Here is a 24,366-nt window from a genome sequence, read left to right on the forward strand (position 1 = left end):
TGACCATGGATGATACTCTTACTAGATAACTTTTCCCTGGCACAAGGCCACAACATCTGTGATCCGTTCTAAGAATGTAACTCCTGTTTGCGAGTTGCATAAAGAAGGGCTCTATCTGAGTTGCAGGTGTGACTAGCTGGTGGCATGAAAGGTTGTTAGAATTTCCATCACATGCTCCGTGTAAATTAATACCCTGAAACAAAAGTATACCGCTTAGTGAATGTTTACAATTTTCACCATTAAGAAATACATTTTTGTCGCTGTCACTATAGCAAGAATGTGTGTATGGTACTTTCCATTCAGATTTTACATATCCTTTACCCAATTGTTCATACTGGCCAGCAGGTATGTACTCAAGGCACTTTTTAAATCGGAAAGTTGTTATTGGAATAGTGATAATTCCGTGTATTATCCATTCAATGACAGGACTCTCTGACATTGTCAATGGTAATCTCTCAAGTTTTTCGATGCTCAGGATTGTATAGTCTGCTCCTTTCTGTGCCAAACTGATTTGTTTATCAGTAAGGTTAAAAATGGAAAATAATAGGGGAGGAGCCAAGATGGCCGCGGAGACGGACGTGTGATCTCCCGGCTCCCCGAGCCCTTGTTTCCCGCACAACAATCCTGTTCCCTATCCTGTACCTGTGTACCGGCGGATTGACTGGGGAAGTTTCCTGATCCCGGAGGTGTCCCTCCGGTGTTTCTACCCGCCCAGCAGCCTGAGAAACGTCGAGAGCCGCGCAGGGGACGACCCTAGCCCTGGACCCGGGACCTGCTCCACACAGCGCCGCCTGCGACTGCCGTGGCTACAGGGGCCGATACCTTGGAGCAGCGCAAATATCCTGGGCTGGCCGACTGGAGAATTGGCTTTTACGTTAGGCGCTCTGGTGACTGGGACTGCTGGCCGTTGGTAAACCTGACTTGCTCCTTCCCACGGCGAAAAGCGGTAGGATACCTACTCATTGCTTATTGCATGCCGGGGGCGCCTCAGCAGCCATAACTCCTTCACTGCCTCGCCTCTCCTGTGCCGGTCGGCAAAGAGCCCCCCCCCCACTGTCTGCAGCCTGCGACTGCGGACCTGTCCTGTCTCGGGGGAGCGGATCATTCTCTCCTGGCGCCGGCTCTGCCTGTAATCACTGTTTGCTCGATGGTGGGACCATGATGGCCGGCTCCTCTGTGGTAATGGCGGGTGGCGCCCTGGCTTCTGCCCGACAGTTCCGGCTTGCATCTAGTTGGGGAGCTGACTTGACTGACGAGGCTCATACCACGGAGGTAATGGAGGAGCACTCTCAAGTTACCCTCGCCTCTGTTTTTCTGGCCCTAACTGAACTGCGGGGTGAATGGCGCACGTACTTGCTACAGCTGGAGGAGAAGGTCGATGGCTGCCTGTCTGGATCGGAATACATCCTGCCCATCCTCTCTCCCTGCTCCGCTAAACAGCCTCCGCTGATCCCGGTCAGTGAAACATTGTTGCCGGGGACGTGTGGAACTGATCAGCAGCTTCGCGGTGTTCAGGAGAACGAGCTACAATATTCCCGCCTGTATATTGCTACAGTATCTCCCTCCCCAACACGAAGAGCAACCTCTCCCACGGAGTTCCAGGGGCTGCTGCTACGATGTCTGCCTATCCTGCCTGACTGTGCTTATCTTTTGGGGACATCATTATCTTCCGTGATGTGTGGTATTGTGGCTTTCATCATGCTGCTTTATTCCAGTATTGACTTTGGTTGGGACTGGCGAATTTTACTCAGTCCTCGGACTTTTCTCTATTGCCGAGTGTGGCCATTTTGTCCCTTTGTTCTTGTGGGGGCGGGCTCTCCCCTTCTTCTCGCAGTTTCAGGCTTCTCAGGGTGGGCGGGGGCAGAGGGACGTCCCAGATCGGGCCAGGGCTAGGCTTTACTTAGTGTGATGGATGCATAGGCGGGCGGGGATCGGGTTGGGACTGTTCCTGGCTTCCTTTGCCTGTTCCATCAGAATTGTTCCTCCCCTTCCGCATGACGCTGACCATTTGTTTCACAAGGCGTTGGGGTTGCAGGTGGCTGGGAGTCCGGGAGATCGGTTACTGTGTTGAAGTAATTCGGGGTTCCCAAGGCCTACACGCTCCGGAGATAACCCACTTACACTCAAGAACTGTTGGCACGGAAACTGTAAAAGGCAAAGAACAAGTTTATTAAGACCCCATGGGGTGGTGGTACACTCAAACAGCACCCTTCGGCAATGCAAGAGGTATCACACCGAACATCGGTGTGACCCCGTTTATATACAGTTTTGGGGCAATAAAAGATAGGCGGCACAAGTTAAGACACATTTTCGAGACATATATGGTCATATTTTGGAATACTGCCAGCTCATTGGAGGGGGCACAACTCCGCTGGTCAGTTTGGTGCACATTCCTGAAGGTCTACGGGTCAGTGGGAACTGCGCATGCGTGGCTTGACCAGTACTAAAAATAGCCTGTTGCTGGGCAGACAAGAGTGGTCAGTGGAACGGACAACGGACTAAAGGGCACGCCGGCCACGAGGCCGCTCATGGTCTAAGATGGCCGCCACAACATTCAAAATGGCATTATCGTATATAGCCAAGTTAAGGAGGACAACGTGTAGGTTCAGCTAATCGCTAATGCGGCCGGGCCAATTATGACAGACGACCCTTTTAGCGTTTAGCTGATTCCACCTCATAATGAACATAATCAGGATGTTCGTCCTCGATGTCTATTGACATAATTTGTGTCACCTCTTTGTGCAGCATCATTTTGTCGTGGGCAAGAGCTCGCCTCGATGGTAAGCAAGCTGATAAACACATTGAACATAAGGCTGGGCCACATTGAATACATAAGCATATAAAAAACATTGTTCCCACAAGTATACAGAGAATTGTCAACAGTTTCCAGCCCCAAGTTGCAATCATAGACCAGAACCATCCTGAAAGTGTCCAAGTTCCATTGTCCGGGTGTATTTCAGCAGCTATTTTATGAAGCTTGGAAATAGCATCATACACAGATGGAGAATTGTCCGGAACGTATACGCAACAGCTGCTTCCGATAATTCTACATGCCCCCCCACGATCAGCCAAAACAACGTCCAATACCATTCGATTTTGGAGGGTGACAATTCTGGAAATCTGTAGTTCCTCTGTAATATTCGCCAGAGCAATAGCAGTGTCATTCGCAACAGCCTCGACAACACGTGTCAGTCGTCTGATTTTCCGGCTGTTCAGTGCGGCCCCCACAAAGGAGAATAGTCCCAGATTAAAATCCACATACTGTTGTAATGCAGTGTCCGTTTGGTCAATGTCCTCCAGGGCAACAGTTCGTTTAACCCTATTCAAAACGAAATCATGATACAGTGTATAATCGTTGTGGTACATCGGGGGAGCAATGAATACAGGGGGTAGCACAAACGATACGTAGCACGTGCCCAACCACCCCACTGGAAGCTGATGGTATCCCTTCGTTCCACAAATAAAGTATGTATTTCGTGATGCAACAAATGAAATGCCATTCGGGCTATCAAACGTGAGAGTAATGTTACATTCGCTTTTTCCCACTGCAATCGAGCCCTTATTTCTGATACATAAATCGGCTTTTGTAGCAATGACATTTATGACATGAGCACTAGATACATTAACGTTCCGCTGATTGCTGTATACACGTGGGGCAGATACATTGTCAGGCCTATACTCCTCCCATTCGAAACGGGTGCCCTCAGCCCGGGGAAACCCATCCTTGTCATGGGAACATACTCTGTTCAAACGGAAAAGCACCCCCCCTTTAGTTGGCCATCTCAGAGTAAAAAGGAGGGTGTACCAGGCGTTGCATGACCCATTATGTGAAAACGGGAGTGGAATAAGTGGGGTGCCCCCTCTCTTCTGGTGCCCAGGCAACATCCCACACACCCAGCAATTCGAGGTATTGGTCATGTTATGTGTGTGGTGAAGGATCTGAATGAAGCTGTTATTTAAGTACGTTTGGCGATGGCGCTCTTCATGGAAAGGCAGTGTAAAATGAAAATGTTCAGACGGTGCCGGGGTAGTCGGCAGCAAATGTTCACGTACAGGCACCACAAGTTCGACTACCCAGGCTATAACAGCTATCACCACAATAGTCAAAACAAAGAGAAAGGCACCCAATATTTTCTTATCACGAGATGCCGTTGATGCCATAGTTCAAGAATGTTCGTGCAAAGTCTCAGATGGCACAAATTGTTCACAAATTGTTCACAAAGTCTCAGATACACGTACGTGTATACCTAAAAAAAGAAAAATGCGGTGCTGAACTCCGAGGTAGCCGTTGTTTTCTTCTCCGGGCCAAGACGGGTGTCGCTACTCTGGCAGAACTGATCCCCCCCCTTGGAATTCCCGGTTTCCGTTTCACAAACCTGGAGCGGTAACCAACCAGTCATTAAAAAGGCGCAAAAATCTTCTTATCGTGGACGCAGGTCGTAGCGCTCTCTTCCGGCAGCAGATTGGTCCGGGAAGGCTCCCTCCACTTCGGCCGACGTCACAGCTGGGCTCTTTTCTTTCTCCAAGATCTCCTTATAATCAGTCAACACAGCAGGAGTCACCAGATCCGGGGAGACACGGCGACAATGTGCCGAATGCACCCACCGCTTCCTGTTTGTCACTCGAACTGCGGTACGGGTCGCAAGGAGGACCTGCTCGGGGCCCTTCCACCTGGGCTCCAGACTGCTTGCTCTCTCAAACGAGCGGACCATTACATGGTCACCAGGACGAAGATCATGGCCCTCTCCAGTAGAGTTGTCAGGGAGCGCTTCTCGAACCTGTTGATGAATAGAGAGCAAATCATTTGTTAATCGTGCCAAATAATCATTCATCATAACACAAGGCACATCATGTATTAATCGCGGCTTGGGCACCCCCCAGATATTCATAGGGCGGCCAAACACCACCTCATAGGGCGTAAGGCCAGTTCGTGAGTGGGGTACTGATCTAAGAGATAGTAGCGCTAGCGGCAACGCATCTGGCCACTTCAATGATGTAGACGCCACAATTTTGGCCAGCTTAAGCTTCAACGTGGCATTGTACCGCTCGACCAAACCTGCTGACTGAGGGTGGAATACAGCGTGGAACTTTTGCTGAATCCCTAACCCCCTCAGTACATATTCCACAATCTTTCCAACAAAATGGGGCCCATTATCGCTCCACAAAAATTTGCAAACTCCAAAGCGAGGAAAGAATTCCTTAAGCAACACCTTAGCTGTTGTCAAAGCCGTATTGTCTTTCGTGGGGTAGGCCTCAACCCATTTGCTAAAAGCACACACCACCACTAGTACGTACTTCAGGTTATTGCAGCGCTCAAGTTGGATGTAATCCATTTGAAGCACCTCAAACGGTGCAGAAGGTGGAACGAACCCTCCTTTCGGAGTATGGGTCCCCTTTCCAGGATTGTGTTGCAAACATACCAGGCAGGTCTGCACTACTCTCTTTGCAGTATTCGCAATCTCGGGATGTTCCCAAACTCGTGTTAAAAGCCGAGTGATTGCAAGAGCTCCGACATGAGCCAGTCCATGTGTCATCTGGACCATCGCCTGTAAGTAAGCCGCAGGCAATTTCCACTTCTCCATATCTTTGCTTCTCCAACAACACTCGTCATCTAGTACCCCATCTGCTGCCCAAGCCGCAAGTTCAGATTCTGTGGCTGATTTTTGAATATCCCGTATTTCTGCTCTAGCATCACTCCATCGCTCAGCCTGTGATTGTACCACGTACATGGGGGAGCTAGTTCGGGACATAGCCGTTTGCCTTGCTATGCTGTCTGCAAAGGCATTTCCTTGACCCACTTTATCCGTAATCTTCTTATGGGCACTGCACTTTACTATCGCTACTTTCTTAGAGCCAAGCAACGCATTTAGGAGATCACGCACTAGCTCTCCGTGCATAATGTGCTCTCCGTGTGATGTCAGAAATCCGCGTTCCCTCCAAAGAAGCCCGAAGTCATGGGCCACTCCAAAGGCATACCGGCTGTCCGTGTATATGTTCACACATAATCCGGCACTCAATTCGCAGGCTCTTGTTAAAGCTATCAACTCTGCTGCCTGAGCGGATTTTTGTGGTATCCTAGCTGTTTCTACCACTGTCTTAAGCGTCGTGATCGCATATGCTGCGGAAGTCGTACCATCTGGCAGCCTTAAACATGATCCATCAACCCACAGTTCCCCATCCACATCTGGAAGTGGCACATCCTGTAAATCGACACGACCCTTTGTCTGTTCCTCGGTCAGGAAAACACAGTCATGATGTTTTTCTTCCTGACCCTCCTCGGCCGGATAGGGCAATAAAGTGGCGGGGTTCAAAGTAGCGCATCTTTTCAGTGTAATATGTGGCGCTAAGAGTGTTAGCTCATATCCTGTTAGCCATGCACTCGTAAGGTATTGAGTCTTTGTTTGGTTTAACAGGGCATCTACTGCGTGAGGGACTAACACCAACAATTTGTGTGATAACACTATGCCCTCACTCTGCCGTATGGCTACTGCTGTTGCTGCTACCGCTCGAAAACACCCAGGCAACCCTCGTGCTACAGGATCCAAAATGGCAGAGAAGTATGCACATGGTCTCTGCTTATCCCCGTGTAATTGCACTAACACTGACAACGCGCACCCATCATTCTCGTGCACGTACAATGTGAAAAGTTTCGTGTAGTCTGGTGTACCTAACACGGGTGCGGAGCAAAGGGCCTGCCTCAACTGCTCAAAAGCTTTCTGACATTCATCTGTCCACTCAAGAGGCATCGGTGTAGCTTTGGACAGTAATGCTAGCAAGGGTTTTATGATATGTGAAAAACCCATGATCCATTGTCTACAAAAGGACGTTAACCCTATGAAGGCACGCACATCTCTCTGCGTGCGGGCGACTGGTGTGTCTAAAATTGCTTGAATTCGATCAGATGTTAATGCACGCCCCTCCTTAGACAACAGGTGACCAAGGTAGGTCACCTGGGGTCTGCAATATTGGAGCTTTTTCTTGGAAACCTTGTGATTGTTTTGTGCCAAAAAGGAAAGCAACGCAAGCGTACTCTGTTCACATTGCGCATAGGAGTCAGCGGCGAGCAGAAGGTTATCCACGTACTGGATGAGCGCAACGCCAGACTGCAATTTAAAGGAATCTAGTTGTCTTTTCAAAGCCTGGCTGTAGATGCTAGGACTTTCAGTATATCCTTGGGGAACACGACAAAATCTATACGATTTATTATTGAGTGTAAAACCAAACAGATATCTGCTATCTGGGTGAACAGGGATGGAAAAGAACGCATTCTTTAAGTCAATAACGCTAAAGGTGGTGGCCGTCGGTGGAACCAAAGTAAGCAAAGTCGTGATATCAGACACCACCGGGTATTGGGGAATGACAATTTTGTTTATCTCACGCAAATCAATAATAAATCGATAGATCTTGCCATCTGAGTCTCTCTTAAGAATCGGTAGAATAGGGCTGTTACAAACATTATAAGGGACCTCCTCCACCACCCCTGCAGAAATCAAGTCCTGAACAATATGTGTCAGTGCAATTTCACCTTCTTTCGAAATCTTATACTGTGGCACTCGTGGTAGAGGGGCCCCCTCCTTAACAGTACTGTGTATTGGTGGAATACGCATCTCTCCCACATCCGTATCTGAGGTCGCCCACAACGTGTGCGGCAGAGAGGCCAAAGCAGGGATGTCTAAAATGGCATAAAATCTGTCAGGGTCAGGGCAATCGTCAGGGTCAGGGTAATTGTCATTCAGAATAACCCGCACTCCTTCTGGAGCGCAACGTATTGTCGCTCGAAAATATTTAAGCAAATCAATGCCCAGGATATTGTCTGGGGTATGGGGTGATAACAAAAATTGGCCAAAACTAAAGTATTTGTCAATGCATAGTGCAAGGGGCTTGGACAACGGGCTGGGGGAGGGTGTGCCATCAAACCCTACACACGTAATCATTTCGCCAGACAGGGGAGCCCTCGGAACCAAGTTTTTCGACAGAGCGCTACGAGTAGCCCCTGTGTCGACTAGAAATTGATCGGTAGAACCCAAAATACCCGCTGTTACATATGGACCTTGCTGATCTACCGGCACTTCAACTGATTCCTTACCCCATCCTACGCAATCCTATGCATGCACATAATCCTGATGTTCCACATTCTCTCCTTCCGAAATCTGATATTGATTCCGTCTATCAAACGTATTTCGTTCGTCCTGGCCACGGCCCCTCTCCTCAACCTGTCTACGATCACCTCCGCCACCTCTCGTTCCAGTATAACCTCCTCTTGACCTTCCACTTCCTCGACCACGCTGACTACGCTGTTCACGAAGTACCGGACAATCTTCGGCCCAATGCCCGAACTCCTTACAATAAGCACACTGATCCTCCGCAATGTCCGTACGACCATACGATGCGTTTCCTCCACCTCGTCTACCTCTATCATTCCCTCTACCCTGTGTTCCCCGAACCTGCGCCAACATCACCTTCGTTTTCAATTCCTTCGCCTTTTTCTCTACACTTTCTTTAGCCTCCACTTCCTGCCGCTCATAATACTGAGCCATAGTTAACAAGGACGCAGGGGTCGCCGTGGCCCAGGAACTCTCACTCGACTTCAATCGCTTTGCAATCTCTGGTAGGAGATTAGCTACATACTTATCTACAAACAAATGCCGACCCGTATCGTCAGTTAAAGATTGACCACTGTAATCATGAAACGCCTCCTCGAAGCGTGTAAAGAAATCTGAGACCGTTTCATCGGGTTTCTGCTTGCACGACTTTAACATGGCCCAATCAATCTTTTTGGAGGGAACGAGCGTTTTTAATTTATTTAAGATAGCTGCCGGCAGATCTAGAATTAGCTGACAGGGCTTACATGCTGGTTCTCTATCTAAGTCTGCAGCATTTATTTCTTTCCATGTTGCTCCCAATATCGTTTCGTCATTATTTTTACGAATTTGCCGCCACATATCAGGTGGTAATATCAGCCCAAAAAACAAATCTATGTCTACGAGAGTCATCACACAAGACGATATAGCCCCCTCCACCCCCTCATAAAATGCCGCCGGATTCTTCCGAAGATCAGGTAAAGAATTTTTCAATGCCATGACATCTGCTCTATTCCATGGCGTGTATACCCAATTATACACAAAATACCCTTTCGCATCCTTCGACAATTTATCATCATCCGTACCTTCCCCTTTTGGTGGAACATACAAAGGCGCGGCTTCACGCATAGGCATAACATGCAACGCAGAACTCTTATCTGAACCACGGAGAGAACACTCCTTAGCCCGCCCGTTATTCTCCGATTCGGACTCCTTTTGCCTCCGTTTCCGTTCCTCCCGCAATTGGGTTGTCTCATCCCGCAGCTTGATCAATTGCTTGAACAGGTCGTCAACATCTGAAAGATCAAAATCACCTTTAGCTAAATTCTCACGATACACTGACAACACTTTAGGCTCTAGCGTATCAGAAAGTTCACGATATGCGTTTACAACTTCATCTGCCAGACTGGATAGAAAATACATTAATTCAAGATCCGACCACCCTTTCTTTTCTGTTAACAACTGCTCCTGAGTAACACAATGCTTATTCACTTTACGAGCCCAACTGCGTAAATGAGCGGACCTCTCCGCAGTAAACCTGAGAGCCGATACCCCCTTCTGGTTCAACTGATCCTGTCCATCATCCTCGGAATCCGCAGCCGGAGCCGTCGGCGAAACGTACGGAGGCGGTGACCGATCTAACAAAGAAAAATCATCAATTTCATTATTAAGGACAGGATAAAGTGGTCGGCGAATAGGAAATTGACCAGTCGTTTGCAATTTACGTTCCCGTTCCTCCCTTTCTTTCTTCTCCTGAGCCTCCTTTTCCTCAAGCTGTAAAGCCTTATCCCGAGCAGCCTTGCGCTGCTCTTTGTCCGCCAAGGCAACCTCACGCTTCATTCGCTCACGCGCCGCTTTCTCCCACATTCGCACGCAATCAAACATATTTTGTCTAGACCTGCGTTGAAACAGACATTGCTCTACAAATTGTATTTTACTCAAATCATAGGACCCGTGTAGAGGCCACTGCAATTCAGGATCGGCCTTAGTGTATTTATGCCATAATTTACTGTACATAATAGGGGGAAGGCCAAATTTTATGTACATCTCCCTATTTGGTGTTCCCTCTGGGGGAGCCGGCTGTGATTCCGCTAACCTAATTGAGGTACCTTCTCCAAGACAACACATTCCTCGGAGTGTGCTGAAAACAGGCATGTTCAAAAAGTATCACGAAAGCGTGACACCAAACAAAATGGCACTTACAGTTCTTCACACAATTGTGCCGCTCAAGGGAAAAAAACAAAGTTAGAGAAACATCTCTACATGCCTGCCTATGTGAAGTGCACTACACATATAAGTTCAAAGATCACAAATTCACAATGTTAGCTAACTCAAATCAAAGATCGTAGGACTTCGGCAAGCGTCCGAGGACTACCTTACCGATCACAAAGCACAGATTTTCAGTAAGCGTCCGAAGACTACCTTACCGAACACAAATCATAGAACCTCAGTAAGCGTCCGAAGACTACCTTACCAATCACAAAGCTTACCAAATTCCCAAATGTCCAGGTTCCAACTGCCAAGGTCTTGTAAGCCAAATCAGCCAAACGGCACTTTCTCAGCGATGCAAACACTTCGAGGACTCAGTCGGAGACCGGCGCCACCTGGAAGGTCAGATCGGAAGGAAAGGAAAAAACACCGTGGCAGCCAAGACTCGGGTCACTCGTGGCAGCGCGCGCCCATGGCGGGTTTCCAAGCCTTCGTCACGACCTCTCCTTCGGGCATCCGAGTCGCCGATGAGTCCCATCAGAGTCGCCAATTGAAGTAATTCGGGGTTCCCAAGGCCTACACGCTCCGGAGATAACCCACTTACACTCAAGAACTGTTGGCACGGAAACTGTAAAAGGCAAAGAACAAGTTTATTAAGACCCCATGGGGTGGTGGTACACTCAAACAGCACCCTTCGGCAATGCAAGAGGTATCACACCGAACATCGGTGTGACCCCGTTTATATACAGTTTTGGGGCAATAAAAGATAGGCGGCACAAGTTAAGACACATTTTCGAGACATATATGGTCATATTTTGGAATACTGCCAGCTCATTGGAGGGGGCACAACTCCGCTGGTCAGTTTGGTGCACATTCCTGAAGGTCTACGGGTCAGTGGGAACTGCGCATGCGTGGCTTGACCAGTACTAAAAATAGCCTGTTGCTGGGCAGACAAGAGTGGTCAGTGGAACGGACAACGGACTAAAGGGCACGCCGGCCACGAGGCCGCTCATGGTCTAAGATGGCCGCCACAACATTCAAAATGGCGTTATCGTATATAGCCAAGTTAAGGAGGACAACGTGTAGGTTCAGCTAATCGCTAATGCGGCCGGGCCAATTACGACAGTGTGGGCTCCTCCCCTCCTCCTTCTTTTGGGAGTGGTAGATCAGCTTGTTCTTTTCTTCCTCCCTATATTCAAGAGTGATAATTTTTCATTTCTTATTGTCTTCTTTTTCCTTCTTTCTACATTCTCTTGCTGTCTCTTCCCCTTTCTTCCGGCTTCTCTTTTCTTACTATATTTCGGGTTTATAGGGCGACAGGCACGCTGCTAGGGGGGGGGGTAGGCCATAGCCTCTGCATGTGTGTAGGGTGGGGGGTTATATTTCATTTTTGTTCGTTTCTATGGGACCTGTTTTTTGCTTCTTCTATGATTTTACCTTCTCCTGGCCCATGTTCAGGCACGCTGGGTGATGGGTGGCCGTGGAGATACGATTGGGATGTAGGGTGCTACCTTGTAGCGTGGATATTGTGGGGCCATCCTGCCTGGCTGGGACTTGATTATCGATATGTGAATTGATTTGACACTGTAGCCAATGTCGTGTCCCACCTGCATGGACCTTGTTCTTATTTTCCTATTTTATTAGTACGGAACACCACGACCTGAACTCAATAGTTGCATAAAAAACTTAAAATTTAACCTTCATTCCTCCTGTGCCACGGTATTGCGACGTTTTCCAGTTTAACTTCTGCTGAATATCCGCGGTTCTGCTGCATTACTGTGTCGCCATACTGCAAGCTATAGTGCTAAATGAGAGTTCGTGGCCGGCCGGATGGTTGTGGTCCCGTATTTGTTATCTACTTCATGCACAATAAAGGTTTTCAAAAATTTAAAAAAAAAAAAATAATGGAAAATAATGACGTTGTGTTGATTAAACGCCAAGGCACATAGCCTGAACGAAGATTTTGCAGCGTCCAGCCTAATTCTATAATAGAACGTAATTGAGATTGGCCATGTTGTAACATTAGCAAGTCTCTATCTATCACATCAAAGGCAGAGGATACAATATTGTCCAACGAATATATTCTGGAAGACAGAGTCATTAACCCATTGTCTACTACAGAAAGTGATTTCTCCAAATTAATACGATCAATTTCTCGTATTTTTTCTGCTGTTTCAATTTGTTTGACTTTCCAAGCCTCGTTGTACGCAGCATAGATACTGGTCGCTATGAAACGCTTTTGACGCTGTTTGCGTGGTCCAAGTATGAAATCGCGCAAATCAGCACCATCTTTTAGGAAAGACAAGTGTTGCTTAATTTCAGCCAGTGTGGATGATGTTAGCCATTCAAGGCAGAGTTTCCTTGCACTGTATGTTGTTATTATCCCTGGATGTTGTCTCTGGGAATATCTTGGGTCTAATCTGGTCATTTTTAACCCCTGTGTTTTATTCAGGAATCTATCTTGACAGCTGTTTGTGTCAGTAGGCCAGATTAACCACTTTTTCCAATCAGGATGTGATCTGTTAAAATGTAAAATTTGCGACACGTCTAACTCAATATCTGCGGTTTTATTTTCAGGTATTGGCTTTGGTATAGACGGTGTTTTAAGGTCTTTGATCTTAGCTAGGCCAAGACAGGATGTTTGGTGTATTGTGTCATTTAAAAACAACATTTGTTCTGGTATCATGCAGGTTCTGAATAGTGCTTCAAGGCCTTGTACCTGCCAATCTTTTGTACCCCAAATGGTTTTCGTTTCAATGTTATCTTTCCAATAATCAAAACCAAATGTCATCATTTTGTCATAAAATGCTTCTGAATATATCAATTTAGAATTTGTCAGCATTGTTTTCATTCCTGTTTTATCTAACAGTTTGTAATAAAACGTTTCTGCATTACTGGTGTTAAACCCTGAGAAGTATTTGAATTTCTCAAAAAATGCTTTAGAACTGCTTTTAGGTGGTGTAGCACAATGTTCCCATTGATTATACATAAAAACATTTCTAGGCTGTGCAGATTTATGCAAGTAATGATCACCATAGTGTGTGTAACAGAATAACTGCTCATAACTAGATGAACCTTGTAAATAATCATGATCTGTGAATCTAGCTGACATTACTAAATCAGACATCATGTCATTAATACTGTTAAAGTCCCAATCATCAGAGAATGTACTAGGTGTTACAAAGTCACTTAAGGAAACCTTCAGTTGATGAGGATACTTCAGGATTTCGACCGGACCATATATTTCATAGTCTGTTTTCTCCCATACTACCCCACCAGGTATTGGAATTGCTGTGACATTTACTGATGACAGTTCTCTTTTCTTCACATGGGATGATCTGTGTGGTTTCAGGACTAGGTTGATGTTCTGACTTGCTGTGTCCATTGTAATATATTTTCCCTCAATGAATTTTCCCAGACAAAGTAACATGATGAGCCAAAGCAGGAGGAAAAATACACCTAGACCGAACCAGAACTCTAACCAAGGTGAAATAAGGTATATTTCCTTTAGTTGATGAAAGAGTTCCGTTGCTTTTTCTTTAAAAGTCTTTTTTGTTTCTGGCATCACTTCGGGGTCGTTTTGATCTTCAGAGAAGTTGTCGAAGTTGATGAAATAACCAGAGGCAGTTCTGTCAATTGATGGGATTGTTCTTTCAATCTGTCTTTCGGTAGCATTTTCTGATGCCACATTAGTGTAGACTGGTGTTGTTTCTTGACGAACTGTTTCAACCTGTGTCTCAAGAGGCACGAGGTCCATGGCATTATTGCATAGTCCTTCATTGTGCACTGCAGGCTGATCGAATGTGATTAGTCTTTTAGTTTGAACCTCTTGGATTGTTGCAAGTTTGGGTATTCTGTTGTTTCTTGGGAGTCCACTGGGCCTACTGTTGATTATAGGCCACATGCTTGTGGTTTTACCAGATCGATAGACACAACTCTGTTCTCCTTTTTACCAGCAAGGGGCGGTAGCACAACTGATCTTGTTCCGGTGATTGCCAAGACAGGTACTGCTTTTCTGTAAGAAGGCCCAAATTCCTTCTTAACCTCGATCTTTTCTCTGACTAGATCCCCAATCTTTGGAATCCAGACAGGCCTTGCTGGGGCTGTTGCTTGTGGTGCCTCGTCAGTGGTATCTGGCTGTTGCTTTAACTTTATGTTGCTTAAGGATTTTCTGGTTTCATTCAGTTCCTGTAAGACAGCCAAACGATCCTTTACATCAAAGTCTGTTGTTCTTTCTTGTACCACTGACATCTGACTATCGAGGTCCTGAATACGCATTCTAATTCCGAACAATAGTTCGTATGGGCTGAAACCTTTTAGAGAATTTCTTGGCAAATTATTAAGACTAGTCTGGACACTTATTAAATGTTTGACCCACCCAGCGCCTGAACCTAATACCTTCGCTGTTATAGATCGCTTTATGTCCCGGTTTTTTCTTTCTACCACACTATTCCCTTCGGGGTGCGACGGACAAGAATACCGCAACCCAATTCCCATGCCGGCCAGGGCCTCCTTATAGGCTCGAGAGCTGAAAGCAGGACCCTGGTCAGAATGGAACGTGGTAATTGCGTATGTGCCGATAAAGACTCGCAAATCTTTTATAACCGTTCTAGCGTCAGCCGAGCGCTGGGGCCACATCCATATGAACCTCGTACAGGAATCCACTGCTACCATGATATATCTATAGTTGCCGTCCCTTTGTAGGGGACCACAGTGGTCCAGGTAAACACATGCAAATGGTTTATCCGAGATAAGAAGGGGTGTCTGCGCTGGACGTTTTACTGTTGATACTTTTATCCTTTGGCATATGTCGCATTCTAATACATACTTTTTAGTTTGTATTCCCAAGCGAGGCCACCAATATCTCTGTTTTAATAGTGATATTGTTGCGGAAACGCCAGCGTGTGCAGAAGCAAGCCCTTCGTGTGCCGCTTTGATTAGTCCTAACCTGTGTTCCCTGTTTGGAATTACTCTATCCCCCACTCCAGGGATTCAAGCAAAAGGAACATTATTCGTATCTGTCAAGTACAAGTACTTTTCAGGAAAGCCTTTTGGGAGTGTTTTCTTATCATTTTTTACTGACGCACTGACAGCTTGTAGAATATCGCTGTCTATTTTTGTTTGTGACCGAGTTATCGCAGCTACGGAAGCCGTTTGCACAGCTGCCTTCGCAGCTTCATCAGCCAATGAATTCCCTGCAACGTGAACGCCATCACGTTGATGACTCAGAGTGTGTATCACGTGAGTCTTTTGTAGTTCTTTTTGCAAAAGAACTACCTGTTCCCAAAGCATTTTATGCTTTATTGTGCCACCTTTTGCATCTTTGAAACCATTTTCCACCCAATTCTGCAAGTATTCATTATAAGATTGTACGCAATAAAAAGAATCGCACACCATTAGTGCGGGGAATTCGCGATCGGTATTTTCTAGCGCCATCTTAAATGCTACCAATTCAGCTCGTTGAGCCGAGCAATCTCCTAGAGATTGTGTTTTGGTGACCATTGGTCTAAATTTACCTTTGTGCCAGCGACCTTTTACAATCGCGCACGCAGCACTGTAAGCTTGCTTACCCCCAACTGCGGGTTGTGCTGATCCGTCAGTATATATAATACTTCCGTATTCTTCGAGAGGCAGGATTTCAATTGGCAGAGGACATTCATATTCATATTGTGAAAATTCCTGTGTTTTTAAGTTAGGATCAAATTCATAAACTACGTCTGTTGCAGCAAGAGAATTAACCCACTGGATCCATCTCGGATGCAAAGCCTTAGCATTGGGAATGCTTGCTTTAGTTACCGCTTCTAGAGCTGGTATAGGTGTTGCGATTATTATTCGTTTACCTTGTGCTAGGGGTCTTTCTTTTGCTACAGCAGTCTGAACCGCAGTTAGAATTTTCTCAGTTGAACTGAATTTTATTTCAGCCTTTGTGTACAAATGTGATTTGTATGCTATTGGTACTTTTTCTCCCTCATTAGAGGTTAGGTACGTGAATCCGCATCTTCCTGGGATGACTCGGATTACAAGATTACGTGTGTTGTCACGTGTATCTAATTTAGTTTTTGCTAACATGTCTGTTTGCCGTGATCTCAAAATTTCTGTGTGTTTTTGAGTCCAATTGATTTGTTTAAAATCAGGTTTAATTAGTTCCTAGAGAGGTTTAACCCTCTCTGCGTAATTTAGAATGTATGTTCTTCCGAAATTCAGAAAACCTAGAATGGATTGTAAATTCTTCAGCGTTTTTGGAGCTTGGAGTACAGCGCACTTCTCTAAGAAGTTGTCCGCTAGGCTTTTCCCTTCACTTGATAATTCGTACCCTAAAAATAGTACTGTCAGATGGGCAATTCGAGACTTTTTAAAGTTGAATTTGTAACCCTCTGCTGCGAACCCAAGTATAATGGTGTTCACTCTTTTCAAGTGAGTATCCAAGTCGTCGTCTGTGAGATAGATATCATCTACGTAAGATAATGCCTCATCATCATATATTTGTAGTAACTCTGTTACCCTAGCTGAGAATAGTCCTGGGCTGTTCTTGAACCCCTGTGGGAGTCGACAGAATTTTTTCTGCGACCCAAATGCTGAGAAAGCGGTCAAATATCTGCTTTCTGGTGCAATGTTTTGAAAAAAGAAACCATTAGATATGTCTAATGTCGTTTTATATTTTTTCCTAACTATGTTATTCATTAGGGCTGCACTATGCGAGTTTTGTACTGCAAAAGTTTTGCAACATGTATTAAGGTGTCTGAAGTCCAAAACTAGACGATATGAATTGTCTGGCTTGGAGACAGGAAACAAAGGATTGTTCATTTGAGAGGTGCATGTTTCAATCACCCCCCGGTATTCAAGTTGATCTAAGATCTCCCTGACCTGTTTTTTAGCTTCTTGCTTAATGGGATACTGCCGTTGGGCAGTTGGTTCACTTTTTAACTGGATTTTGTGAGGAGGAGAGTCCTCATCCCATCCTACATGATTTTTATATAATGCAGGTGCCTGGGCTACTGCCCATTTCCTTGCATAAGTATATTTTTTGTGAATCGGAATGTGATTCGAGAAGGCAGGCATAATCACTTCTTCGCCACGAGGGCACTCCCTGACAAACTCTGGGGGCCAATCTTTTTCAGCTAACAGAATATCGTAGCCTTTTGAGAGCTTATCCCAAAATAGACCTCTTATTTTCCTAGTCTTATCACCCTCTATACGCAATGTTATTTCGTATATTTTATGGGGCTCGCTAAGTCTGGTGTCGGCAGTTTCAACCTGAATGTATTCATTCGTGTCCACTGTCTCCAGATGACTCATCAAGATCTTGCGCGCTATACTGATTTCTGCTGCACTGTCCAACATTGTCAATGCCCACTCCCCGTTTTTCAACTGTGTCCTCAGTATTCTCGGCATGGTTGATTACTCTAATACTGGCTACCTTCTTTTTCTGAAATTGAAATTTTTTACTCTGAGCAAGTTCCTTGTCTTTGGACTTGGTGTGCTCTCCTGGGTCTGACCGTCCTCTTCTTTCCGAATTCTGTGGAAAAGATCGAGAGGGACGTGTATCAATACTTTGATATCTATCAGGTTTTTTCAGATTATCCCTATTTCTAAGGTTATATCTTTTCTCAGAGGGCTCCCTCTGGGGAGACTGGCGTTCTCGAGTCGGAGTTCTTTCCCTCCGTCGAGGAGACCTTCCTCTGGACTGGAAAACTTTTTCCTTGGGAGTGGATTGTTTATTTCCATCCCAGCTCTTTTTAGGAGTGTTTAAATTATTTTTAAATAATTTTACTAACTCTCTATATGCTTTTGTTAATTCTCCTATGTTAACTTAGAGTTCTTCTTTAGACATTTTTGCAATGTCAGGATGTGGTGTGTAGCTGGCTAGAACCGGCCACGTTGCTCCTGGTCTACCTAGTGGACCGAGCCTGGTAATGTGATCATTATGTTTTAGGGCGCCATTGAACCAGAGCAGGTGCTCTTGAAATTTAAGTGGAATTTCGATCTCCTCGAAAGGAGCGTACTCTTCCGGAGGTTCCTCTATTTTGTAATAGTGAAATTCTTTTGTTGTAGCGTTTGCCGCTGGAAAGTTTATCCATGAATAGAATACCTCTGTCTGCCGATATTCGTGAGCCTCTATCACGAAAATTACTGTACCACCTTGAGGTGTCAGTCCGTTTTCTATAAGTTTTAAAGTTATAGATTTTCTTAAGTGGACCGGGATGATAATAGCATCCGGGTCTGTCTGTAGGAGACTCGAGTCTTCCTCTATTAGTAGGGTTGCCAGTCTAGCTGCTTCCCTCTCTTCTTCACTGTCTGTCATTTTTTATAAATGCAGGCTTGGCAGAGTTGGTCTCCAAGGAGACAAAGATTAGGTGCACAATATTTTGGAACACTGTATCGTTCAACGTTGAATAAACCAGAGCTTTACATAGGAATCTCTTCCTACTAAGGTCGGGCGGATTTTAACCTTTCACCCACTCCAGACGTCTATTGGAGTATTTACGGGAGAAAGGGGTCTGTGTGAAATATGCACGACTGAGTTACTCTAACGTCTTGCGTTAGTTTATCGCCTTACCAAACGTTGGGCGCCATGTAGTGTAGTTCCTAGTTTCCCACTAGGCCCTGCGCATTGGAATAACATAAACAGTAGTATCGACGTGGAACTGCGGATATTCCAGGCCTCCACTGACTATGCTAAACTTAATTGGGTTTGTTACCAACTAGCTCAGAGGTCACTGGAAACTTTCTTCTCTGCATGGGAAGTGATCAGCTTCCCTGGCACAGACAAGAAGGGATTCAGCTTTCCAACAACCGTGCAACATGACAACTTTGCTCCTCAGATCAAGAGTCAATCTCTAGGGTCGTGTGAAACAATAGACATGTATTTCACTCAGTCAGGTTAGTGCAGTTTACTTTCACGAGATGTAGAGAATAGAGAGACGGGCGTTTGTCAATAAAGGGTTAACATTTATTGAACAGTCTTTCTTCTCGTACAAGAGAAATGTATTGCCACAATTGCAAGACTTGTTATTATAAAAAGTACGTACAGTAAGATAAGGATTGCGAAATAGAACTGTAAAAGCATTGATATGGTTTCTTAGCCATACAATGATTAAAAGTAATAAAACATATATACAGTCATATATACATTAGGCTAAAATACTCAACTGGTGCTTCTAACTACGCCTACCCCAGTGTGCCTGACCTAAGCCTAACACGTGGAAGGGGAGTAAGTAAGTAGCTTTAAGTTAAGTTGGTTTTGCCAAGGTTTGCTTCAAGAATTCTCATCTAAGGGTTTAGTCAACACCATACCTCTGAATAGAATGATGGAAGTCTGGTATTTCCTTCAGGGGGCACTCAATATCCCAGTCACCCGTGAGGGCAGACCGGAAACGCTGGAGCTGGATTTCTCTGCAGGAGAAAGGCAGCGGCTCTCTTCTCAGCGCGTCGGGAGGAGGAGGCGGGGGACAGCGTCCGCGGCAGCTGGAATCTGCTGGGCTCTTCGCAGAGGTACGGCTGTTCAGCTCCTAAGCTTACCACACCATCGTTCGTGCTTTAGCAGAGATAATGGTATCAGTAGCTTCACCACCAAGGGGACAGCAGCAGCAGCGTACTGCATGCAGCATACAACAGCAATGGGATGCACAACAGGGTGCACGACAGCAATTGCTTAAGGCAACGTTGGTAGTATTTATACCTGACAGGTGCCGGGTTTGACGCAAGTTTGCTGGACATAAGACGTCAATTAAAGATGTCACTAGGAAGTGATAGCTATCAGTTGCTCATTAGAGTTCCATTACTAATCAAAACACAGCAAGCGGGGATTTCCAGGTTTGCTGAGTTTTTATCTTGTTGAAGAACTCGGAGTGTTAATCTAGGAATATCAGATAGTGACTTCTGCTCTGTCATTGCACTAATTGGTTGCAAAGGAAGTGGCAGAAAACTATTCTGGAATGTGGCTCTGTTCGTGTGAGGCCAGAGATGACTTTCTGAATATCGCACTTGAACGGTTATGCCAATATAGGGAATAAATGGATTTATAGCCGAATAGGAGCATAAGGTCGCAGTATCGATCAGGAACCTAGATAAACACGCAACAGCGGTAGGTCTACTCTTCTGTGTGATTGACGATTTATGTTATGCAACGTCCTTCGTCCCATAATCCTTATCAACCTTACTTTGTGGGAGTTCTACTTTTTTCCCCGGATTCGTTTTGTCCCCCCTTTGATCGTCTTCCTTGCATTCTGCTGGTACTTTAGGTGCAGGCTTATTCTCTAATGAAGAAGATGTCTGTGCTTTTTTGGGGGGATTACAAGTTGGCTTTTTCCCTACATGGTTTGGTTTTATAGGGAGAGTAGGACAAGGAGGGTGTTGTTTTGTTGGTGGCATAATATTTACAGAATTTACTCCGGCATTTATACTGGTCAGTCCCTTTGCCAGGTCAGATAATAAAAGTGTGTTCCCTTCTACTTTTTTATCGATCAGGGCTAAATGCGTATTGATCATCCTTGTTCTCTCTAAGAGAGGCAAGATCAGTGATTTTACCAGGGTTTCAATTTTTTCTAGAAAACCACCCTCATCGTTAAAACAATATGGGCGATGGGTTGATATTAAGGGAGCCCGGGGGGGGTTGGAGGCTGAACAGCATCTGACACTATCGAGGTCATACTCCTCTTTTGCATTTTGGCTTGGCGAGTCTTTAAAGGACCACCTACTCTTTTTTTAGTTATTTTAATCTTAGGCGGTGTCCTCTGACTCGTGTTGGTGGGAGATGTAATAGATAATCTAGGAGAATTTGATAGACCATCATTATCAGTACTGGTGGACAGACTCAGCAGAGATAAAACACTACTAGAACTGCCCAACTCTTCTCTTATATCCTCTGCATCCTCTATTTCTGCCTGCCTAGTTTTTTCAACTATGTGATTTATAGGTAATGGCGAAGCCACAGTCCCTATTTGCCCCAAAGAAGATTGCTTCCCCGTTATTAAGTCCAAAGAAAGACGCCTCTCCACGTCAACGATTTTCTTTTCCAGCACATTAGAGACTCTCTTAAAGAACTGATCGATGGTTCCAGTCACCACCCCATTAGAAGTGGCAAGCGTGATATTATGATTTTTTCCGGCCTGTGAGGACATATTCAGTAGCAGTCTCGCTCTCCCGCGCTCAATGGCAACACTCAATTACTTCAAGGTACGGCGGCGTCGGGAGAGCGGATTCTCGAGCGTGGGGCAAAAACAACAATAAAGAATCCCTTTAGTAGGCTCAGCAATGAGCAGTAACCACTCTTCCTTTGGGTTCCTTAAGGGGCCAACAAGTCAGTGTAATAGTCAAATTGCAATGTACTCACAAAACAGGTCTGTGTGCCAGATGTAAAGGGGGTGGCCCGTCCCGTCCTTGCACGTTCTTGAACGGGCTTAAACGGGCCCACCCTTGGCCCGGAGTCCCGCTCGTGTCCCGCGACGCGGGTGACGCGCTGTTTAAATGCGCCTCCTGGCGCTGTGCTGTCGTCTGTGGTGCGTGCCGCTGCTTGGCCTGCCGGGAAATGTAGTCCCGGAGCGGCAACGCGAGGAGATTGTGCCTGGTGACTCTTGGCGGTGGCGGCGATGCAACCCTCTCCCCTACTGCCTCTCGTCTCAGACAGTGTCTGCTGGAGAATACAAATTGCCGGTAAGCCCCTGCTCCTGCCAGGTGGCGCGCTGTTTAAATGCGCCTCCTGGCGCGGTGCTGTCGTCTGTGGTGCGCGCCGCCGCTTAGCCTACCCGGATATGTAGTCCTGGAGCGGCGACGCGAGGAGATTGTGCCTGGTGAACCCCACACCAAAGGCCCCAATACATGATGCTAAGTCCTCGTCCAAGATGATGCAGGCTATCCATGATTTGATGTCCATTGATGAGGGCATCTTTGAATATTAACAATGTGCGAATTATCATGTATTACTAATGATTCTCTTATTATGTGAGTAACAATAGTACTTTGTGGGAGTTCTACTTTTTTCCCCGAATTCATTTTGTCCCCCCTTTGATCGTCTTCCTTGCATTCTGCTGGTACTTTAGGTGCTTAAAGGAAAATTTGCCGGCAAGGGATTTGTTTGGTGCTCTGAGTTTCACAGTATCATGAAATCTATATGACTTGAATCAATGAGCTGAATAAAGCAGCAACTGTGCAATATTTTGTAAATGTTTGAGAGAGATCAATAGAAACTACCACACTAGCTCTATGATCTGTGTAAGGACTTAAACTAATTGGTGATCACTTTTGTAATTATGTACAACACAAGGTGTGTTAAATGAAAGAACAAAAGTAAGGCAACACGGGAAGGTTTGTTCTTGAAAAAGGTTTGAGTTTATATTTGTATAGAAATGAATTATCAACAAATGAAGGGTACACAATTAGTAGCGATTGTATATATATATCTTAAGTAAATGGAACTGAAAAAACAATCCATTAATACAAAAGAAGACAATCCAGTCTAAACCAACATAGATAAAAATGACTTCTTTTAAAAGATCATAAATAGAAAGTCAACAACAAACAGAAGACTTGGATTGATGTGTCGACGTTTCGGTCTCAATGGTGTAATCCAGAGACCATCATCAGGACAAGAAGATAAGGCAATGAAGATGACCCTTATAATGTATTGTATTAAAGACCCAACTATTAATGAACTCAGGCGAAAAGTCAAGGTTCAAAACCTTAAGGGAATTGTGATTTAAACCCCTTGGTTGTATCCATAAATCCAGGTTGGGCCAAAATAGAATCTTTAGTGGTAAGGTGAAACCGTGACATCAATGTCAGGAACCACGAAATTTTGCCAAAGGTAGCAAACGTCTCCTCTGTTGTAAGTCAAGAGTCAAGAGTCAATGAACTCAGGCGAAAAGTCAAGGTTCAAAACCTTAAGGGAATTGTGATTTAAACCCCTTGGTTGTATCCATAAATCCAGGTTGGGCCAAAATAGAATCTTTAGTGGTAAGGTGAAACCGTGACATCAATGTCAGGAACCACGAAATTTTGCCAAAGGTAGCAAACGTCTCCTCTGTTGTAAGTCACTTGACTTACAACAGAGGAGACGTTTGCTACCTTTGGCAAAATTTCGTGGTTCCTGACATTGATGTCACGGTTTCACCTTACCACTAAAGATTCTATTTTGGCCCAACCTGGATTTATGGATACAACCAAGGGGTTTAAATCACAATTCCCTTAAGGTTTTGAACCTTGACTTTTCGCCTGAGTTCATTAATAGTTGGGTCTTTAATACAATACATTATAAGGGTCATCTTCATTGCCTTATCTTCTTGTCCTGATGATGGTCTCTGGATTACACCATTGAGACCGAAACGTCGACACATCAATCCAAGTCTTCTGTTTGTTGTTGACTTTCTATTTATGATCTTTTAAAAGAAGTCATTTTTATCTATGTTGGTTTAGACTGGATTGTCTTCTTTTGTATTAATGGATTGTTTTTTCAGTTCCATTTACTTAAGATATATATATACAATCGCTACTAATTGTGTACCCTTCATTTGTTGATAATTCATTTCTATACAAATATAAACTCAAACCTTTTTCAAGAACAAACCTTCCCGTGTTGCCTTACTTTTGTTCTTTCATTTAACACACCTTGTGTTGTACATAATTACAAAAGTGATCACCAATTAGTTTAAGTCCTTACACAGATCATAGAGCTAGTGTGGTAGTTTCTATTGATCTCTCTCAAACATTTACAAAATATTGCACAGTTGCTGCTTTATTCAGCTCATTGATTCAAGTCATATAGATTTCATGATACTGTGAAACTCAGAGCACCAAACAAATCCCTTGCCGGCAAATTTTCCTTTAAACACTTTGACTGCCCAAGCCCGCAAGGGTATATTGGGTTACCCACCCCTATCAGAAGGTACTTTAGGTGCAGCGTTATTCTCTAATGAAGAGGATGTCTGTGCTTTTTTGGGGGGATTACAAGTTGGCTTTTTCCCTACATGGTTTGGTTTTATAGGGAGAGTAGGACAAGGAGGGTGTTGTTTCGTTGGTGGCATAATATTTACAGAATTTACTCCGGCATTTATACTGGTCAGTCCATTTGCCAGGTCAGATA

Source organism: Lissotriton vulgaris, chromosome 2_1 (assembly GCF_964263255.1).
Source record: "Lissotriton vulgaris chromosome 2_1, aLisVul1.2, whole genome shotgun sequence".
NCBI lineage: Eukaryota > Metazoa > Chordata > Amphibia > Caudata > Salamandridae > Lissotriton > Lissotriton vulgaris.